The sequence below is a fragment of the Littorina saxatilis genome, linkage group LG16 (assembly GCF_037325665.1).
Source record: "Littorina saxatilis isolate snail1 linkage group LG16, US_GU_Lsax_2.0, whole genome shotgun sequence".
In the NCBI taxonomy this organism is placed as follows: Eukaryota; Metazoa; Mollusca; class Gastropoda; order Littorinimorpha; family Littorinidae; genus Littorina; species Littorina saxatilis.
Genome location: NC_090260.1, coordinates 27,522,235 through 27,542,094, shown reverse-complemented (window position 1 = coordinate 27,542,094; position 19,860 = coordinate 27,522,235). Strand labels below are relative to the sequence as shown.

Below are 19,860 nucleotides of genomic sequence, written 5' to 3'. Positions count from 1 at the left end.
ACTCGACTCGATTCAGAATCGATTCCACGTTGTTTTTTTCGAACGCATTATTATACAATTAGTCTTATTGACAGAGAAGCAAATTTTAGGGAACACATATGTAGATTTAACCATTTGCTCCCTATTTGAAATGTATCTACATGATAAACTGTTTTGCGAGTGTGTTTGCATGAACCTAAACTGGTATTGATGCGATGAAAACAGGACCCAAGTCTGTCACCGCCGCTTGATTGCATTTTGAAAGAATATGACTGGATTACGGAAAAATACACACATGTTAAGTTCTTAGATACCTTCATCGCCAATGTGGACTTACTGCAGAGCCAGGCAAAAGAGTAGACTTGCTCGCAAAACACGTGAAACAGCTGATGATAGCGAAGCCCAACCGTGCCAGGTAAGGACGGTCTGACAGATTCTCAAAAGTCGTCTGCTAACGAAGCAAGGGGAGGGTACTCGTGTTTTTGTTTTGGTTCGCTAGCATCTGGTTATCTTGTAAGTTGAATGTTCGTTTTTTCCCACCTGCATTGCTTTCATAATGAAAGAAACGTTTGCTTATTGCATCTCATACATCAGATCAGTTCTGAGATTCATTTTTGCGTGCAACTGATATGGTTTTCTGAGCCGTGCAATACGATTTTGGAACTTCATACAAATGTGTCACATTGTTCGGCGCGAGGTCAAAGGTCGGGAGCAAAGTAGTTCTTCGCCCAAATCGGAATCTGCACTATCATATATTTTTTTGAGTCCATGATGTATTTATTGAGCTATAAAAATACAACATATATACCCATACTGAAGTAACAGAGACAAAGAAGGGAGGTCATGGTATATGTATATCTATATCTCAGAGATCAGCCTACTTTGGCTGGGTTTAAAAATCAGCTAGCTGAGCTACTTGTTTCGCAAGTGATCATTGAAAAAATGAAACTGTCTGCTTGGACATTTTTGCTGTTCTCTATCACCTATCTTTGTTTGTATAGAGTGGCTATTTTGTATGATGATGGTGAGTGTATGTGTGTGCGTGTGTGTGTGTGGGGGGGCTGTATGTGGGGGTGGGGGCGGTAATAATTGTCATATTTCGTTTTATTTTGTTAATGTTCTGTGTTAATGGTCTAAATGGTAGTGTATACTTTGATTGTTCTTGCTTTTGGTGAATCCGTGAGTTAGTGCATTGAGTTTTTCAACTGATAAGATGTGCGCTTTATAAAGGCTATTCATTATTATTTCATTTTATTATATATTTGACATCATAATTGTCACCACATTACTACTATACCCCCCCCCCCCCCCCCCACGCCTCCAGATAGTAGCCATTTTTTCTTCATGGATGACAAAACAGAGAACTTAGCATGAAATGTTTTTGTTTTTTAACAACTCACAATCACAATGAAAGTGTCACATCAAGAAGTGATATATGGAGAGCCTGAACCACAGGAGCAGAACCAGAGTCATGTACTGAGGAAGCCCTGGGAGGTATTGATCACAACACAGGGTCTTCAGAGTGAGCAGCAACTGCTAAACTGCAAAAGAAAAAAAACACTGGGGTAGATAGGGGTACCTTGGTGGTGTAAAATGAGGACGGGCTCATAATACCTTAATGTACCTTAATACCCCAAAATGTCCGATGTACTCCCCCCCACCGTTGAAACACACACACACACACACACACACACACACACACACACACACACACACACACACACACACACACACACACACACACACACACACACACACACACACACACACACACACACACACACACACACACACACACAAGTTTTGTTTTTAAAAGAAAATAACCGTTAATTACCGAACATTATGTCGCACGCAAGATATGACGACATTTTCACGTCGTTTTCAAAAATGCTGTTCAAAAGTTCTGCAGTCTTTGCTGGATTACTTGAAAGACAGCAGTTTGATACACCGTTATCGCTTGACGTGTCGACATCAATTCCAGAGTTTATGAAAAAGAAATTTGGTAAATATCTGCGATTAAAAAAATGTATGCCGTGATGAGGACACATCTTGCGTGCGACACATTAAAATTCGGTTTTCGAAAAAAAATCTGTCGAGATTTAGATTTGACGTTTGGTCTCGTCTGTTAAGCGATGTTTCAGGCATTTGTGCTTCTTGTTATTTCTCTGTGGCATATTCAAAACACGAGCCGAGGTATCACGATGTCCGTTTTCAGATGGCCGGTTTTGGCGTTATTTTTGACTTTAAACAAAGACAACTTCAAAACCGTTCAAGTCAGACACACGAAATGATGTCCACTATATCTTCGCACATTCATCCACACACACACCAATTTTCAGCAGACACACGTTTTTAGAAACATTTTTTAATGTAAAACAAAAGCCGTCTTCTGTTCTGTGAGCACCTTTTGGCACTTAGTCATATATAGTCTCTAAAACAACCTTTCTAGGTACCCAAAAGTGGCAGCAGCTATACGCAATTTTAAGGCAAAGTAGCCGTATTATTTTGAAAAATGCACTTCAGAAAAAACACTTTGTTGCAAAAAACGGCAATACCAGTTTAACCGCAGGCAGCAGAGTAAATATTTCTGAGAGAACTATCAAGTAATTGAAAGTACCTGTAATGAGATAGCTCATTTGCAGAAAGTGTGAGAGTTCAGTTCCGAAGTACACCCCCTAATTTTGTAAGTCAAACTTACATTTTGAAAGCATTTTGAGAGGCACTATTACAGGTAAGGGTCGAGGATAATACACCGGGTGTCCAAAACAAAGGTCAGTGGTGTTCGCATACACTCGGGCAGCAGTGACTCGGGACGGAGAAGAGTTGCAAGCAACAAGTGCCGCCGACCAGTTTCTTTCCTTCCAGCCGGTGTGACGTTTTCATCTTTCGCCGTGTTGATATTTCGCTTCTCGGCCTCGTTGATCTAGTATAAACTCTACACTGAACAAAAAAACACCCTTCGATAGTACTGATGAGCGACCTTGTGTACCTTACATTCATGGGGCCAAATTTGTCCAATTTTATTTAACTTAGAAATTTGATTCATCCTAAAATTAATGTTTTCCTTCTTACTCAAGGGACGTAACCACTCAGTACACGTTTTCAAAGAATTCGATTTTGGGGGTGAAATCTATTAAATTTTACCACCAATTTTCTTCACATGCAAGAAACTGACATGCTTTTCGTCCATAAATAATTTCACTTCTTAATTTTACCAGGAAACAACATTTCAGTCTTGAGTATATGTCGAGGGGGAAATATGTACACAGGCGAAAGATGAAATCGTGACACCGAAGAGGAGCGATATGAATAAATTAACAACTGACCTCACGCCAGGCCTGCTCAGCGCAATGGGCTATGCTATCATATCACAGGTGCACGTTTGGTTGGATGGTTATCACCGAATCGCTGTCAATGACAGCAACGTAGACGGCGCATCGCATCAGTGTGCCTTCAACGAATTCGCTACTGGGATTGGTCTTGAAGCAAGTTCCACAGGTCCAATGAAAAGTACCCGTACTCGTTGTCATACAGACTGAAGTGCCGCGACAATTGGGTGGCAGTAACTTGGGCGGTGCATCATATCACGTGCCTTATCCTAATTCGCTAAGACGAGGGGTGGACTGACACGATGTCCACATATCCAATGAAAACACGTGCAAGTACGAACAGCATTCGTCGAGTTGGAAACTGAAGTTCCGCGAAACAAGCGGGTGGCGCTGAGTAGGTGCAGGTCTCGTGAAAGAGCCAATCAGACAGCGATACCAACAGTAGACAACGATTCTACTGTCGACCAATAACCAGTACGTAATGATATTACTTATTATGTTAATGCTAACTAGGAATCTTCCTTATTCTGCTAGTAAGATTTAGTAAGTGTGTGTGTGTGTGTGTGTGTGTGTGTGTGTGTGTGTGTGTGTGTGTGTGTGTGTGTGTGTGTGTGTGTGTGTGTTTGTGTGTGTGTGTGTTTGTAGTTTTACCGACAAATGGGGACGATTGTCACTGTACAGCAGTCAAATGAGGACGCCACCGTTAAATGGGGACGTCCCCATTTGACGGTCCGTGCGACCCCATTTGACTCGATTTGAGCAGATTGAGCGACCCCATTTGACTGCTGCCCAGCATCCCTGTGGACAAACGGACTTGATTTTCACACACATTTTTACACACAATTTAGCTCTGCACTTTGTGGTCGGCTCTACTAAACCATTTGTGATTTTTATCATGTGACTTCAAATGACTTTACATTTACTGTTTTCATCAGAATTACGTTTCTAGTGTTAAGTATGAACCGCGTAGGTGCCTTCTTGTTACTATTTATTTTAATAAATGTCATAATACTACCAAGGTAGTGGAGAAACTTGATATTTCTTGTCTATCTCTCTCGGACACACTAACACACACGTACAAAGTAGCCTACCTTATGTTGTGTTATTTCTGTTGAAGAATGGGGGGGGGGGGGGGGAAGAAAGAGAGAGATAAGGATAAATGGTGGACAGTGATATCACTGATACACATTGCCCGTTGTGTTCTGAATGGTCTAAAAAGCAAAGCCTTCTATAAAAAAAAATATATATATAAAAAAGATAAGCAACACTTAGCCTCGGAAGCAAGTGGACTTACAGTACTTGGTTTTACCAAAATATTTGGAAGAAGTGTTGTCAAGAAAAATGAAACAGTGGAAATAACACTACGAATTTGCACAAGATTGAAATAGAGAGTGGACATAGGGGTGGAGAGAGAGAGAGAGAGAGAGAGAGAGAGAGAGAGAGAGAGAGAGACAGAGAGAGACAGAGAGAGAGAGAGACGGAGACAGAGAGAGAGGGAGGGGGGAGCGGGAGTTAGTGATGATAGGAGAGAGAGAAATAAAGGAAGGGAAGGAGATAGAGAGTGGACAGAGGGGTGGAGAGAGAGAGAGAAAGAGAGGGGGGAAGAGAGAAAGCAGCTGGGGGGAGGGGGGGGGAGCGGGACGGAGTGATGGTGGGAGAGAGAGAAATAAAGGGAGGGAAGGAGGTAGAGAGTGGACAGAGGGGTGGAGAGAGAGAAAGAGAGGGAAGGTGAGAGGGAGGGTGGAGAGAGAGAGAGAGAGAGAGAGAGAGAGAGAGAGAGAGAGAGAGAGAGAGAGAGAGAGAGAGAGAGAGAGAGAGAGAGAGAGAGAGAGAGCGCGCTATGAAGGGAAAGATAAACGGAGAGGAAGAGAGATATATAGGAATGGACTGAGAGGGAGGGAGAGAGAGGGAAGAAAGGAGGGAGGGAGAGAGGGAGGGAGGGAGAGATGGAGTGAGAGATTGGGTGGGATTGAGGGAGGGAGGGAAGAAGAGAGAAAGGGAGTGTGGGTGAGAGGCTGAGATGGAGGAGATGGAGGGATGACGAGAGAAGGAGGGAGAGTGTGAGAGTAGAGAGGGGATCGAGGGAGGGAGGGAGGAAGTGTGGGAGGGATGGGGGGAGGGGGGGAGAAGAGAGGGGATGGAAAGAGATAGTGGGATGGAGGGAGAGAGAGAGGAGATAGGGAGGAAGGAAGAGAGTGGGAGGGAGAAAGAGAGAGGGTGGGGGGGGGAGATAGAGAGTGAGATTGAGTAACTGTTTTCATCCGAATTAAGTTTCTAGTGCTAAGTATGAACCGCGTAGGTGCCTTCTTGTTACTATTCATTTTGATAAATGTCACAATACTACCATGATAGTGGGGAAGCTTGATATTTCTTGTCTATCTTTCTCGGACACACTGACACACACGTACAAAGTAGCCGACCAGAGGTTGTGTTATTTCTGTTGAAGAAGGGGGGGGGGGGTGATGGTAGATGGTGGTGGGGAGGGGGGGTGAAGAGGGTGACATAAGGATACACGATGGACAGTGATATCACTGTTAAACATTGCCTGTTGTGTTCTGAATGGATCAGACACATTTTGAAATTAGCAGACATTAAGAATAATGAAAGCTTCACATTACACCTAATTGTTACCGGCAGCTCGAAGCGAATAAAACTCGAATACAAATTCCTGAAAACGACTCTTTCGAGATTACTGTTCAAAACCATGTACCAAACCGCGTCCTGACTCTGCATCAGATTGCTTGCGCTGGCATCTGCTTACATAGACCCATCCATTAAGTCACCACCGAGTGGTAGACACAGACGGCATTTGGTAGCTTCACAGTAATGCGTACCCCTAGCGCGGCTCTGCTTGGGTGGGAATGTTCTGAGCAAAACACTATGTGTTACTCCATATCCCCCGCCCTCCATGGAACTTCTTGACCCCAACATATTGGGTGGGGAGTTTGCTCAGTCAACTTTGTGCAGACTCTCCTCGGTGTCCGAACACCCCCGTGTGCACGCATGCGCACGATAAAGATCCCAGGGTCACAGCGAAAATCTCAGGCCTTGCAAACACGAATACATGCATGCAAAAATGCCAACAGCCAATAAAGTAAACATTTCAGCACTGACCCAAGACGCCCCAACCCGGTCCCTAGCCCATTTCAGGTCTCCTCTATAGCAGCAGGCAGCCAGCTGTCTACACCCCCCCCCCCCCCCTCCTGCATTTTTATTTTTATTTTCATACAAAGCCGGGTTTTCCCGCGTAACATGCCCCTAATGGCTTTGCCGTGAGGGCGTAAAACTTACATTTTCTCTTCAGAGAATTAGGGGAGAGGCACAAAGCGGCAGAGAGAGAGAGAGAGAGAGAGAGAGAGAGAGAGAGAGAGAGAGAGAGAGAGAGAGAGAGAGAGAGAGAGAGAGAGAGAGAGAGAGAGAAGGGCACAAAAAGGCAGGGAGAGAGAGAGAGAGGGGGAGGGAGAGAGGGAGGGGGGGAGAGAGAAAGAGAGGAGGTAGAGAGAGAGAGAGAGAGAGAGAGAGAGAGAGAGAGAGAGAGAGAACTCAGAACTGTTTATTGTACTAAGACCACAAACTCATATAGAAACCAAGGGGAATGCAACACAAGGAACTTAGTCGATAAATATCGACAGGGGGCCGACAAATGGTTTAAATGGGAAATGTGTGTATATGGGTGTGGGTTTGAAACAAACAAACAAACCAACCCATGTGAACCCCGGGCCGCAGGCCTTCGATGTAGTGATTGAAAAAAAAGGATGTTCTCAAATGGTTCAATTCTCATTTGGTCTGATTCTCATATGGTACCGGTATACTCCCCCCCCCCCCCCCCCCCTGGCCGCAGGCCTAGGAGTAAAATTTTATAGACACTGACCTTCTTCCCAGGGGTCATTGACCCAGTTTTAGCTATGAGAGGTGGTTCGCCCAGAGGCTGTAGAGTATACTGGGGCGGTGTCTTTGATGTCTTGAGAGGAAACTTGGCCAGGGTAGTACATGCACCAGAACTGGTGGACACCAAGGACAAACATGAAATCGAAGCAGTTTGCTTTCAGAGAGAACGGTCGTCAGCAACTCAAACTTCTCTGTTTTCTTTTTTTTTTGTAAATCTGACTTTCTTTGTGGCCCCCTGACTCCGCCCCCCTCCCTCTGTAAGGACCCCCCTCCACAAGGACCGATTTTTGTCAACATTTTAAAGGTCGCTAGAGAGGGGTTCCACTGTATGACCTAACCGCTACTGGCAGACGGCCTCAATCTTCACGCGCAAAGACGAGATTAATAGGTGCTCGGTTTTGGTATTTTGAATTACATTACATTAAACCTTTGTTGGGTTTCATGGTCATGGCAACAGCCATAATAATATTACATGATGTATAATATCATATTTCAGCATATGTGAATTACATGTCATCATACTAAACTGTCATACATTTTTATTCCTACATTATTCTGATTGATCACAACCAAACCTACTATCATTGGACACATCCAAATGCAAGCGCCTGTTCTTGACAATTTCTCTCTGATCTAAATATAAAATCAGTGCAATTTCCTGGGTCGGGCTTTGCCACAGACACTCACGGTTTGGCCTGTAGGTAAAATGTACAATGTATTTTCTGATTTGTGCACAAAAGCTTTTTTTCTTTTTTCTTTTTTTTAACATAACAATGTTTAATGTCACTGTATGTTTAAAAGACCATGGTCATATTTGTAAAAAAAATGTTAAATTAGAAAATAAATAACATTTTGGTTCATGATTTTTCCTACACCTGTGCTAAAAATAAGAAATAAAAATGTCGGGTATATAAGTCACTCAAATACAGCTAGGTATGAATGGCTCGGTTTGAGTTTGTTGCAGTTGACCGTGCACAATGCGACATATCATGTTTTTGTTGAACAATTTTGACGTCACCCCTCCCATAGGGTGACGTATTTCACAACTTCCTGTGTTACACAAACTCTGTGATGACCAATTTTGACGTCACCCCTCCCATAGGGTGACGGATTTCACAACTTTCTACAGATGAACAATTTTGACGTCACCCCTCCCATAGGGTGACGGATGTCACAACTTCCTGTGTACACAAACTGATGACGTATTTCACAACAAAATGGCGCTGCCCATGGTCAACCTCGAAACTATCCGTATAGAATGGGGGCGTCCTCGCCCCCATAATAACACATACTACCAACAGTCGAAATCGAAGTACAAAGCTTGCTGAAAACCGAAGCCTGTAGCATGTACAATCGCGATCAGTTCTCGCTGTTGGAAGTCCAAAAACGATTCTGTGAGCACATGTGTAAAAAGAGAGAGAGAGGGAGAAAGTGAGAGAGGCAGATAGAGAGATAGAGAGAGAGAGAGACTTAGACTTCGACTTAGAACATTTTATTCACATAAAGGGTAGACATTTTAGGCCATAGGCTTAATCTTACAATGTGCCCTTTACATTCACACAAACACATATTCACGCGTGCGCCCGACTAGAATCATAGAAACATCAAGCATAGAGAGAGAGAGAGAGATAGAGAGAGAGAGAAAAGTGAAAGAGAGAGAGAGAGAGGGACAGGCACACAGAGGCAGATAGAGAGATAAAGAGAGAGAGAGGGAAAGAGAGAGGGAGAGAGAGAGGGAGAGAGGGAGAGAGAGAGAGGGAGAGAGAGAGGGAGAGAGAGAGAGAGAGAGAGAGAGAGGAGAGAGAGAGAGAGAGAGAGAGAGAGAGAGAGAGAGAAAGTAAAAGAAAAAAACAGAGGGAGAGAAAAATTATTGTTGTGAATGCATGAACCGCGCACAACTTGAGTTTCTATCACGCCTCTTCTGAGCGGATCCCGTTCCACCAAGAGCAACAATTGTTTTCAGCCAACGATTTATTGCATTAAGAAATCAAGTTGACACCTTCCTAGAGCTTCGTGGTCCGCCAATAAAGTAGCGCACCTACTAAATACATTCATCCATTGGCCCAAATGGTCATGTAATAAACACAACACTCCGCCCACACCACTTGAAAACAATTGACCGCCGCGTCGATGAGTTCTTCGTTAGTGTTCATTGGATGGTGTGTTTTGCTTCAGGCTCGTCTTACAGAAGGCTCATAAGATGCGTTAAAGCGGGAGCCTACGGCCATACCACGTTGAACTCAGCGGTTCTCTTCTAAAAGCGTGATTAACATTGTCAGTTAGTCAAGCCAACGAATGCACGCGTTCACGCATACACATACATTAATATACGTTTGTTCTGCGAATTGTTAGCTTGTTGTTTCTCCATGATTTGTTAATATGTGCGCGTGTTTGTATGAGTGTTTATCACCAGTCGACATAATTATTCAAATACTTAATTCTTTGGACGCAACAGCATTCTGGTCTCTGCACTTTCAAGCATGTATTACTTTTTTTGACGTTGTTTTGCGTAGAAATATTTATTCGTTAAGCGGAGAATACTTTAAAGAAAATGTGTCAACGATTCACGTAATGTTGGTTAGCTAACAAAACATATCACCACGAAAAATGTACCTGGTATACCCATTTCTTAAACGAGTATAAAGGATCTTAGTTGAAAAAAAAGAACAATTTTTTGTAAGTAAGTCGCCTAAGCGCCAAAACGTTGTCTTAAACACGCGGGGACACGCGGGGACAGTTTAACTGCACGCGGGGACGTTATTTTATAACATTCTGGAAAAAAAGGGAAAAAAAAGAAAAAAAGTTAATTATTTTTTTTCAAATACATAAAGAATGTTATTATATAACGTCCCCGCGTGTCCCCGCGTGTCCCCACGTGCTGTTCAACTGTCCCCGCGTGTCCCCGCGTGTTTTAGACACACCCGTTTCAATACCAGAACGAAGATAATTTCATCGATACAGAACCAAATAATTCTTACAAAACTCTATGAAAGCGAACGTGCAGTTTTTGATGCGCGCACACTGTCGAAAAGCATTCTTATAGTGATTGCGTACCGTATAGTTCTGCAAAGATCACAACTTGAACTTCATGAGTAAGCAAAATAAACTAAGCGATAGAAGAAGTTTAGACTTCGTGAAATATGTCAGAAGTATGCAATATGTGATTCAGAGAATTAAAACTGGTTAAAAAAAACAAAACAAACATCTGAGTTCAGTTTACTTACCTTTATTGCATGGTAAAAGTAGCCTCCATCCGTCCTTCCTGTTTGGAGTCTATGTTGAAGAAAAAAACCATATCAACCAATTTGACATAGACCTAAGAGTGTTCTCATAAACCCAAGCAACACTGGCTTATATAACGTCGGTGGGCGTGGACAACCACGCGCCGGGTCAAAAGCAAGACTTTCCACGCCCATGTTTTGTATATATCTGTTTGTGTGCCTTGGTCGGTTGGCAGCAAAGCTCTACCGGCACATATTTTTTTATATTCTTTGATTATTCTAAGAATCGTGCTTTTTTCAAGAACATATTATTACAGGAATACGTAATTGTAAAGATATACCATGCCTACTCTGAAAATGTGCCTACAATTGAAGATAATTACTTTATGCAAATGTTGTCTTACATCTTGCAGAGACCAGCGCGATCCGTTGGTATTCGAGACCGGATAGCAACAACTATTGGTCTTGGTGATGACTAATCACGGGCTTTGAGTGAAGATCATTTGGTTTCAGGCGGACAGATTGACACAATCGTTTATATTCCGCTTCATGCGAATTGTTTTTCTGTGTGTGAGTATGTGTGTGTGGGGGAAGGGGGTGTTTGTGTGTATGTATGTGTTTGTGTGTGTGTGTGTGTGTGTTTGTGTGTGTGTGTGTGTGTGTGTGTATGTGTGTGTGTGTGTGTGTTGGTCTTGGGTGGTTGTGTGTATATGTATGTGTGTGTATGTGTATTTGCGTGTGTGTGTATGGGTGTGTGTGTGTGTGGGAGGGGGGGGGTAAGTGAGTGTGTGTGTGTCTGTGAGGGGATAATTATATACTCTCCCCAAAAAGAAACTTAACACAGGTAAACATTGATTTATTTCAAATGTGTTAGAGGAAAGCACTAACATTCAGTTTGAAGTTTGTCGGTTACATTGTTGCTTACCACTACACCACAAAAAGAACATCATTGAACCGATACTTTACCGACGGGGGGCGTTCCATTTTGTACCTGAAAACGGGTCCGCTACCCGGATATGTCTTCTCTTCTTTCAGTGTGTCACTCGTCGTGAATGACAGATATTCTGTCCTATCAGGGAGGAGACAAGTCATCTGTGTACGTTCGTGTGAACCCAAGCCTCGTGAGATTGAGAGAGACGCCCTCTTCGCAGAAATGCAGTTGAGTCACCTTCTCAGCAGTTGTGAAAGCGTCACCGAATTAACCTACAAAAGCGTCCTGTTTGTGAGCTTGGAGCAAGGTGCGTTCACAGCATGTAGGTTTTAGTTTTGAATCGTCATATCTCTGAGGCTTACTAACATTCCAGGTTAATCTTGTCTATATAGCATCTTATTAGGCTGTATTCTTGGAAACGCACTTTTTGCGTGTCTACAAATGATGTCAGTCAAGTGACTTACTGGCTCACTTACCCAACACTGTTACAAAAAATATGGTACAATCTTAAATTGTGTTAAGATGTTTCAAAAATCAATGATTTAGTATAGTGTTTGATGGGTAGTAACAACGACATAGTAGAAGTGTTATACAATCGTCCACCAGCCAAAGGACAGCTATACGAGGGGGGCTAATTATGTGTTGCAACCTAGGCGAACTAATTCACTTAATACCTTCCTTTTACATGACATTATTGACCAGGTTTGAAAGCTGTATGACAACATACATTACTTGATTCCATACCACCGTTACCATTCCATGTGACAAAATGATCGGGCGGGGATATAGCTCAGTTGGTAGCGCGCTGGATTTGTATTCAGTTGGCCGCTGTCAGCGTGAGTTCGATCCCAGGTTCGGCGGAAATTTATTTCACAGAGTCAACTTTGTGTGCAGACTCTCTTCGGTGTCCGAACCTCCCCCCGTGTACACTACATTGGGTGTGCACGTTAAAGATCCCACGATTGACAAAAGGGTCTTTCCTGGCAAAATTGCTTAGGCACAGTTAATAATTGTCTACCTATACCCGTGTGACTTGGAATAATAGGCCGTGAAAGGTAAATATGCGCCGAAATGGCTGCAATCTACTGGCCGTATAAAATTTCATCTCACACGGCATCACTGCAGAGCGCCTAGAACTGTACCCACGGAATATGCGCGATATAAGACTCATTGATTGATTGATTGATTGATAATTACATGCATGATTGGTCTCCTGCTATCAGTGTTGACCTTTCGTGAAGGGACTGAAGAGCGATGATGCAAAACAAGAAATTCCTTTGATAGGAAATACACCCCCGTCAAGGGAAATAACCTTCTCAGTTGGTGGCAGTGAGAATGGTTATTTCCCTTTGACCATTAAGATGTCCCTCTATAAGTCCTTGTATAATTTTAATCCACCAATAACTCCCTAACCGTGTGTTTGACTGGTCCCAATTTTTGTAAGGACCGTCTCAGGAATGTATAGAACGTGTTCACCAAGTTTGGTGACGATCGGTCCGTTCATTCTTGAGATCTACTTGCGAACACAAACACCGCCACAAACACACAAACACATCGAATGAAACCTATACACACCCCTATACCGGGGGTGTAATGAGTACTGCCAGAGAAATCCTTTTGATGAGTGCTTTAAAAGTTTAAAACACAGTTTTGAAAATCAATCTCGAATGGCAACAATCGTTACCCCAAAACACGTCTCTGTTTGAGAAGGACCCAACCATGACATTCGCTGAAATACATTATACATGTAGTGGACAGATTTCATCGGGAAGTCACACTCGCAGTCTTCACGACTGCTGTGGTGTATGGAAACGTGGTGACCGTCTGGTGTCCCATACATTTGTGAAGAGCAACAACAGCGGGGTGGGGTGGACTGGTGCACCTACATGCTAAGTTTGATGAAGATCGGTTTGGTAGTTTTCTCTGAATCGCTCTACACCCACACGCACACACACACACACACACACTGACACACACACACACACACACTGACACACACACACACACACACACACACACACACACACACACACACACACAGAGTTTTGTATTACCAGTCGCATACAAAAAAAATCGTATGAGAGCTCTCAGTGTGTAAAGGCAAGTTTATATTCAAAACTATGTTACAATTGACAAACACTTGTACAAACACACACTAGGAGGAACGTGTCTGTTCACAATGAACATTTTTCTTACTGTTCAGACAGTATTCTTACAGTGCTAAGTGTGGGTCTCTTGACACCACCATGTATTAAAAAACATGAACTAAATACCCACTGACCGCGAAAGGCACAAAACTGCAATGTCACTTTGCCAAGCAGGATGTAACTTATATGGTATCATATTGCTGTTCTTGATAAAGGGTCGTTCTGCCTACCCGGCAAACTTTTGAAAAGTGGACCGATAGCGAATAACTTATGATGTTGGAGTGGGGAGGTTCTTGTTTTGGTCGCCAAACCCAGCTTAGCCCTGGCAATCGAAAGGAGGTGCATAAGCGACATATTCCTAGTGGTTTGCCTTAGTTATAGCCAATTGTCCATTGTGTTTGACAAACTGCAATCTAATTCAGTCTGTTGTGATTTTGAAGAATTTCAGGTCTTCATCTCATGATGTGCGTGTTATAGTATGACTTTTGTTGTTGCTTGTATAAATAAAAATTATATTTGTCTGCTTGATTGTTTGATTGTCTGTTTGTTTTACATTTAGTCAAGTTTTGACCGAATGTTTTAACATTGACGGGGAAATCGAGACGAGGGTGGTGGTGTATGTGTGTGTGTATGTATGTATGTATGTATGTATGTATGTATGTATGTATGTATGTATGTATGTATGTATGTATGTATGTATGTATGTATGTATGTATGTATGTATGTATGTATGTATGTATGTATGTATGTATGTATGTATGTATGTATGTATGTATGTATGTATGTATATTGCTATTTCATATGTTACGTGGATTTCCATTGGTCAATTGGGCAAAACTGAGCTCAGTGCAAAAGTGATATCGACGACATTTCCGTCGATATCAGCTTTGATTTCGACGACCTCTTCATTGCTTCCCCACTTCAAAACCAAAAACACCTAAATTTAAAAACAAACAAATATATATGAAAATGTAATTATCCCAGAATTTAGTTGAGCAAGTGACTGAAGACTTTTTGAAAGGAAAGACATTTTAAAATACTGAAAAGTACAAGAAAAGAGTGAACAAAAAGAAATAATAATCAGAGGGAGGGATATGGAACAGCCAAAACTGAGACAAATACTTTTGTAATTTCTTTACAGTAAATACAAAATGTCTAGAGAATTAGCAATATATCTAACATTGACTGACTGTGTGATATCTTCTGCTATTGGTCTGTTTCGACAGTGATATAAAAATCTCGACCTCCGGTCTCGATTTTGATATCAGTCTCAACAGACCATAGCAGAAGATATCATCACACAGTCCGTCAATATTGGGTAATGTATGTATATCATATGTATGTATGTATGTATGTATAGATGGATGTATGTGTGTGTGTGTGTGTGTGTGTGTGTGTGTGCGTGTGTGTGTGCGCGCGTGTGTGTGTGTGTGTATATGTGTGTGTGTATGTGTGTGTGTGTGTGTGTGTGTGTGTGTGTGTGTGTGTGTGAAGAGCGATTCCGAGAAAACTACTGGACCGCTCATCATGAGTTCGTGGATATGATATCCCCAGACATGTTTTTTTTAAAATTTGTGTTCGATAAATGTCTTTGATGATGTCATATACGGCTTTTCGTGAACGTTGAGGCGGCACTGTCACGCCCTCATGTTTCCACCAAATTGATTGACATTTTGGTTGAGCGATCTTCGACAAAGTCTGGACTATGGGATTGCATTTCAGTGGTGGAGCTTTACACATATTTAATATGTTTGCTCATTAAAGTTGTCATTAAAATCGAATTTTCAGTAACAGATTAAAAATGACTGCATTTTGAAATTCCTGAATTCAAAAATATATAGATATGTCATATTATTTTGTTCTAAAAATGTGCTCAGAATCAAAGAAAATGGTTCAGTAAGTACACTTTTGCATGCTTCACGGAGACAAGCGTGACCCGTCTCGGTTGTCGGGTATGATTTGCCGAGACTAACTTAGTGTAGTCTCGGCGATGACTTGTTTTTGGGGTTGATTGGATCATTTTTCGGTGAAAGATTTGTTGACAGCGTTTCATTTTTTGTAGCTGAAAAGCTGCTCGCATATCCGGATTTTTTTTCTTTTTTTCTTTCTTTTTTTCATTTTTTTTCTTTTTTTCTTTTTTACTCACAATATTATTTTGTCCTCGATCGGGGACAAGTGTTTTCTATGTGAATGTAGATCAGAGACATGTGATCTGCAACAATGCATTCTTCTCAGAAGAAGTCAAAAGTCTCACCGCATGAACCCACAAAAATATCCTGTTTGCGGTATTTGCAATGTGTCACGGCTAGTATGTATTCATTTCGTAAGAAGTTGCCTGTCTGTCTGTCTGTCTTTCTTTCTTTCACACACACACACACACACACACACACACACACACACACACACACACACACACACACACACACACACACACACACACACACACACACACACACACACACACACACACTGAAAAATGCAGTGCCTTCACTTTCATTCTGTGAGTTCGACAGCTTGACCAAATGTTGTTATTTCGCCTTACGCGACTTGTTCTTGTTTCTGTGGCTGCGCAAGTTATTTTGCCTAGGTCATGGCCGAACTTTAGGCCTACGGAGAAATATCGCTGGATATTTTCTCACCAGACTAACAGAGACAAAGAAGGGAAGTCATCTTTCTTTCTTTCTTTCTTTCTTTCTTTATTTGGTGTTTAACGTCGTTTTCAACCACGAAGGTTATAAAGGGAAGTCATGCTATATAGCCTAATAAGACGCTATATAGACAAGATTAACCTGGAATGCTATTAAGCCTCAGAGATATGACGATTCGAAACTAATACCTACATGCTGTGAACGCACCTTGCTCCAAGCTCACAAACGCTTTTGTAGGTTAATTCGGTGACGTTTTCACAACTGCTGAGAAGGTGACTCAAATGCATTTCTGCGAAAAGGGTTTCTCTATCCTTTTCACAAGGCTTGGGTTCACACGAACGTACACAGTTAACTTGTCTCCTCCCTGAAAGGACGGATTTAATGTCTGTCACGACAAGTGACACAATAGAAATCAGACAGGAGACATATCCGGGTAAACGACCCGTTTTCAGGTACACAATAGAAAGACGTAGTGAGTTGAGACCCTTCCAAAAACACACACACACACACATATATATTCACACACACATATATATTCACACACACACACACACACACACACACACACACACACACACACACACACATATATATATATATATATATATTCACACACAATAATACGCTTTTGTGTAAAAGCGGGCTGTCGGATTTGTTTGTTTCGTGTTTAAGGGAGACATGGGGGCATTTATTCAGTGAAAGAATCGCAAACCTTGGGTGGGCTAGACTGCATGCCATGTTGTACCGGGTCCTCTATCCGGATATGCTTTATATCTTCTAGGTTTAACAAATAAATCATGTTGACAGTTATATCCTCTGTTTTTGTGTATATGAATTTAAAGCGGAGACACATGATACGGTATGTTATCTTCTTTGAAGCAGTGAAAAGACCTCACCTATCAAACCCACACAAACAAGACATTCCTCCGATAGGAAAAACACCCCCGTTGGTCAAAGGGAAATAACCATTCTCACTGCACCCATTCTCACTGCCACCAACTGAGAAGGTTATTTCCCTTTGACCAGTAACATGTTTATTCTCTATAAGTCCTTGTAGAATCAATCCACCAATAACTCCCTAACCGTGTGTTTGACTGGTCCCATTTTTTGTAAGGACCGTCTCAGGAATGTATAGAACGTGTTCACCAAGTTTGGTGACGATCGGTCCGTTCATTCTTGAGATCTACTTGCGAACACAAACACACAAATACCGCCACAAACACACAAACAAACACACAAACACACAAACAAACACATTGAGTGAAACCTATACACACCCCTATACCGGGGGTGTAAATATCTTGTTTGCGATCTTTCCAATGTGCCTTTCACGGCTAGTAGGTATTCATTTCTTGTGTCGGTGTGTGAGTGTGTGTGTGCGTGTGTGTGTGTGTGCGCGTGTGTGCGTGTGTGTCGGTGTGTGTGTGTGTGTGTGTGTGTGTGTGTGTGACTGCCTCTGTGTGTGTGTGTGTGTGTGTGTGTGTGTGTGTGTGTGTGTGTGTGTGTGCGTGCGTGTGTGTGTGTGTGTACAGCAACAACAATGTCCCTGTCTAAAGTCCCATAATCTTTCCTGTTTGCCTTTCTTCTCCTATTCTCTTTAGAGTATTAGTTACCTTTCTTAACTTTGATCAAATAAATACTTTAGCCTGATAACCTCTTTTGGCGCACACTGACCGCTATATACACACACACACACTCACACACACACACACACACACACACACACACACACACACACACACACACACACACACACACACACACACACACACACACACACACACACACACACACACACACACGTGATGTAGGCCTATTATTTGTCCCTCCGGATATTTTAGTGCAGTGAAACGAACTTACGTTCATGACTAAACAGAAATTCGGGAACATGGAATGCAAGGAGCCTGAGAATACTGAATTCTTCCGATGTTTTGTTGTTGTCTCTTTTGTACTTCCCACAGTATTTGATCGGACATTTGGGCTGCTTGATATTTTGTTTTGCAGTTGTAAATATTCGGCCACGTAATAATATTGAATCTAGTGACATCGTCTGCCTTTTGTTTCGTTTCTTCTCCTCTTCCTCCATTTCAACAGGCATCGACCGTTTAGTAAACTCAAAACAAAGCACAAAGCAACCAAGTGTTTATTTGGTTTATTTGTTTTGATCTCGAATTCAGTGGCCAGCATAATTATCTGTGTCTCTCATGTTGAAATGTACTATTCATAGACGCACTGTTCCTGCTAGCTAGGAATAAAACAAGTCGATGTCTCAAAAGAAACACCGCACAAATGTGACCATCCACCACGGAAGGAGTCGCATGTCACCTTTGCAGGATTTTCATATTTGTACATTTTCGAAAGAGTGTTTTATGCTCTATCCAGTGGTGAAAACCGTTTTAGAAAAGAGCAAAAACTGTTTGAGTTATAAGCCTGTGACTAAGGTGACCCTCACACTGTTACCAGACACTCCCCAAACTTATATTTAAGCCTAGCGCAGAACCGCGCGAGGTGACATGCGACTCATTTCGTGGTGGAGGGTCACAAATGTGTGCCTATGTGTCCAACTCCAAAGAGAGGGCCGGTGTAACACGACATTTTTACTCCCAGTAAAAATGTAGTACAAAAAAAGAACCTCAAAAGGAACGAAAAAAGTACTCCCTCCACGAAATGTTTAATCTCCAAATTTTAACTCCCAGTAAAAATCTCCCGGGTTTATATTTCGTGGTGAACGTTCGTACTCAGCCCGTTCTGCCGCCGTCCCATTTTGCCCCCATCCTATTTTCGCGACATTTCACAAGCCAAGCGTCATTTTCCTACCGTGTCATAACAATAGCGCGACATCCCATTTTGCCACCATCCCATTTTGCTTCATTCTACTTTCCAAGCCTGACATTACTATTGTTTATAGTTCGCTGTGAACGTTCGTCTTGCCCGACGTACTCATGGAATGGCGGCAAAATGGGATGTCGCGCAAACGGAATGTCTCCCTAGTTGAATGATGCAATAGTAAAGTGACGCTTGGCTAGTAGAATGACGCGAAAATGGGATGGCGCGAAAATGGGATGACGCCAAAATGGGATGGCTCACTATTGGTATATGACACGATACTAAAATGACGATTTGCTTGTGAAATGTTCCGAAAATGGGATGGGGGCGAAATGGGACGGCGGCAAAACGGGATAGCACCAAAAAGAGATATCGCGCTAATGGTATGACACGAAATAATAAAATGACACTTGGCTTGTGAAATGTCGCGAAATAGAGATAAGGGCGTAATGCGATGGCGGCGAAACGGGATAGCGCCAAAATGGAATTTGGCGCTAGTGGTAGAACACGGCAGTATATGACGCTTGTGAAATGTCGCAAAACTGGGATGGGGGCGAAATGGGATTACGCCCATATGGGATCTGACTCGAACCGAATGTCGCGCTACCACTAAATCCACCCCTCCCACCACCAAGACTGACAGGAGACAAGAGAGTAAAGGTTTCGTACGAACTTTTTACTCGGGAGTACATCTGTCGTGGGGAGTAAGTTGCTCGTGTTAAGGTGGATTAATTTATTCGTTATCTATTTGTCACGGGAGTAAAATGTTCGTACGAAATGTTTACACGGAGTAAACCTGTCGTGTGGAGTAATTTGCTCGTGTACGGGTGGAGTATTTGTTTCGTAAAGGGAGCGAAAGTTTCGTACGAAATGTTTACTCCGGAGTAAAAA

At 42.3% G+C, this 19,860-nt stretch overlaps 1 protein-coding gene across 1 annotated transcript in view; it reads right to left on the bottom strand.

Annotated features, from left to right (window-relative positions):
* The window catches only part of LOC138949944 (ankyrin repeat domain-containing protein 17-like), a 78,166-nt gene extending 67,553 nt beyond the window's left edge, over positions 1 to 10,613 (bottom strand). The window contains exons 1-2 of the mRNA XM_070321728.1: positions 10,421 to 10,613; positions 1,380 to 1,520 (exon numbers count right to left, since the gene is read on the bottom strand). The gene's annotated coding sequence lies outside the window, so the exon portion shown is untranslated. The remainder of the gene's footprint in view (positions 1 to 1,379; positions 1,521 to 10,420) is intronic.
* Between the last annotated feature and the right edge of the window lie 9,247 nt (positions 10,614 to 19,860).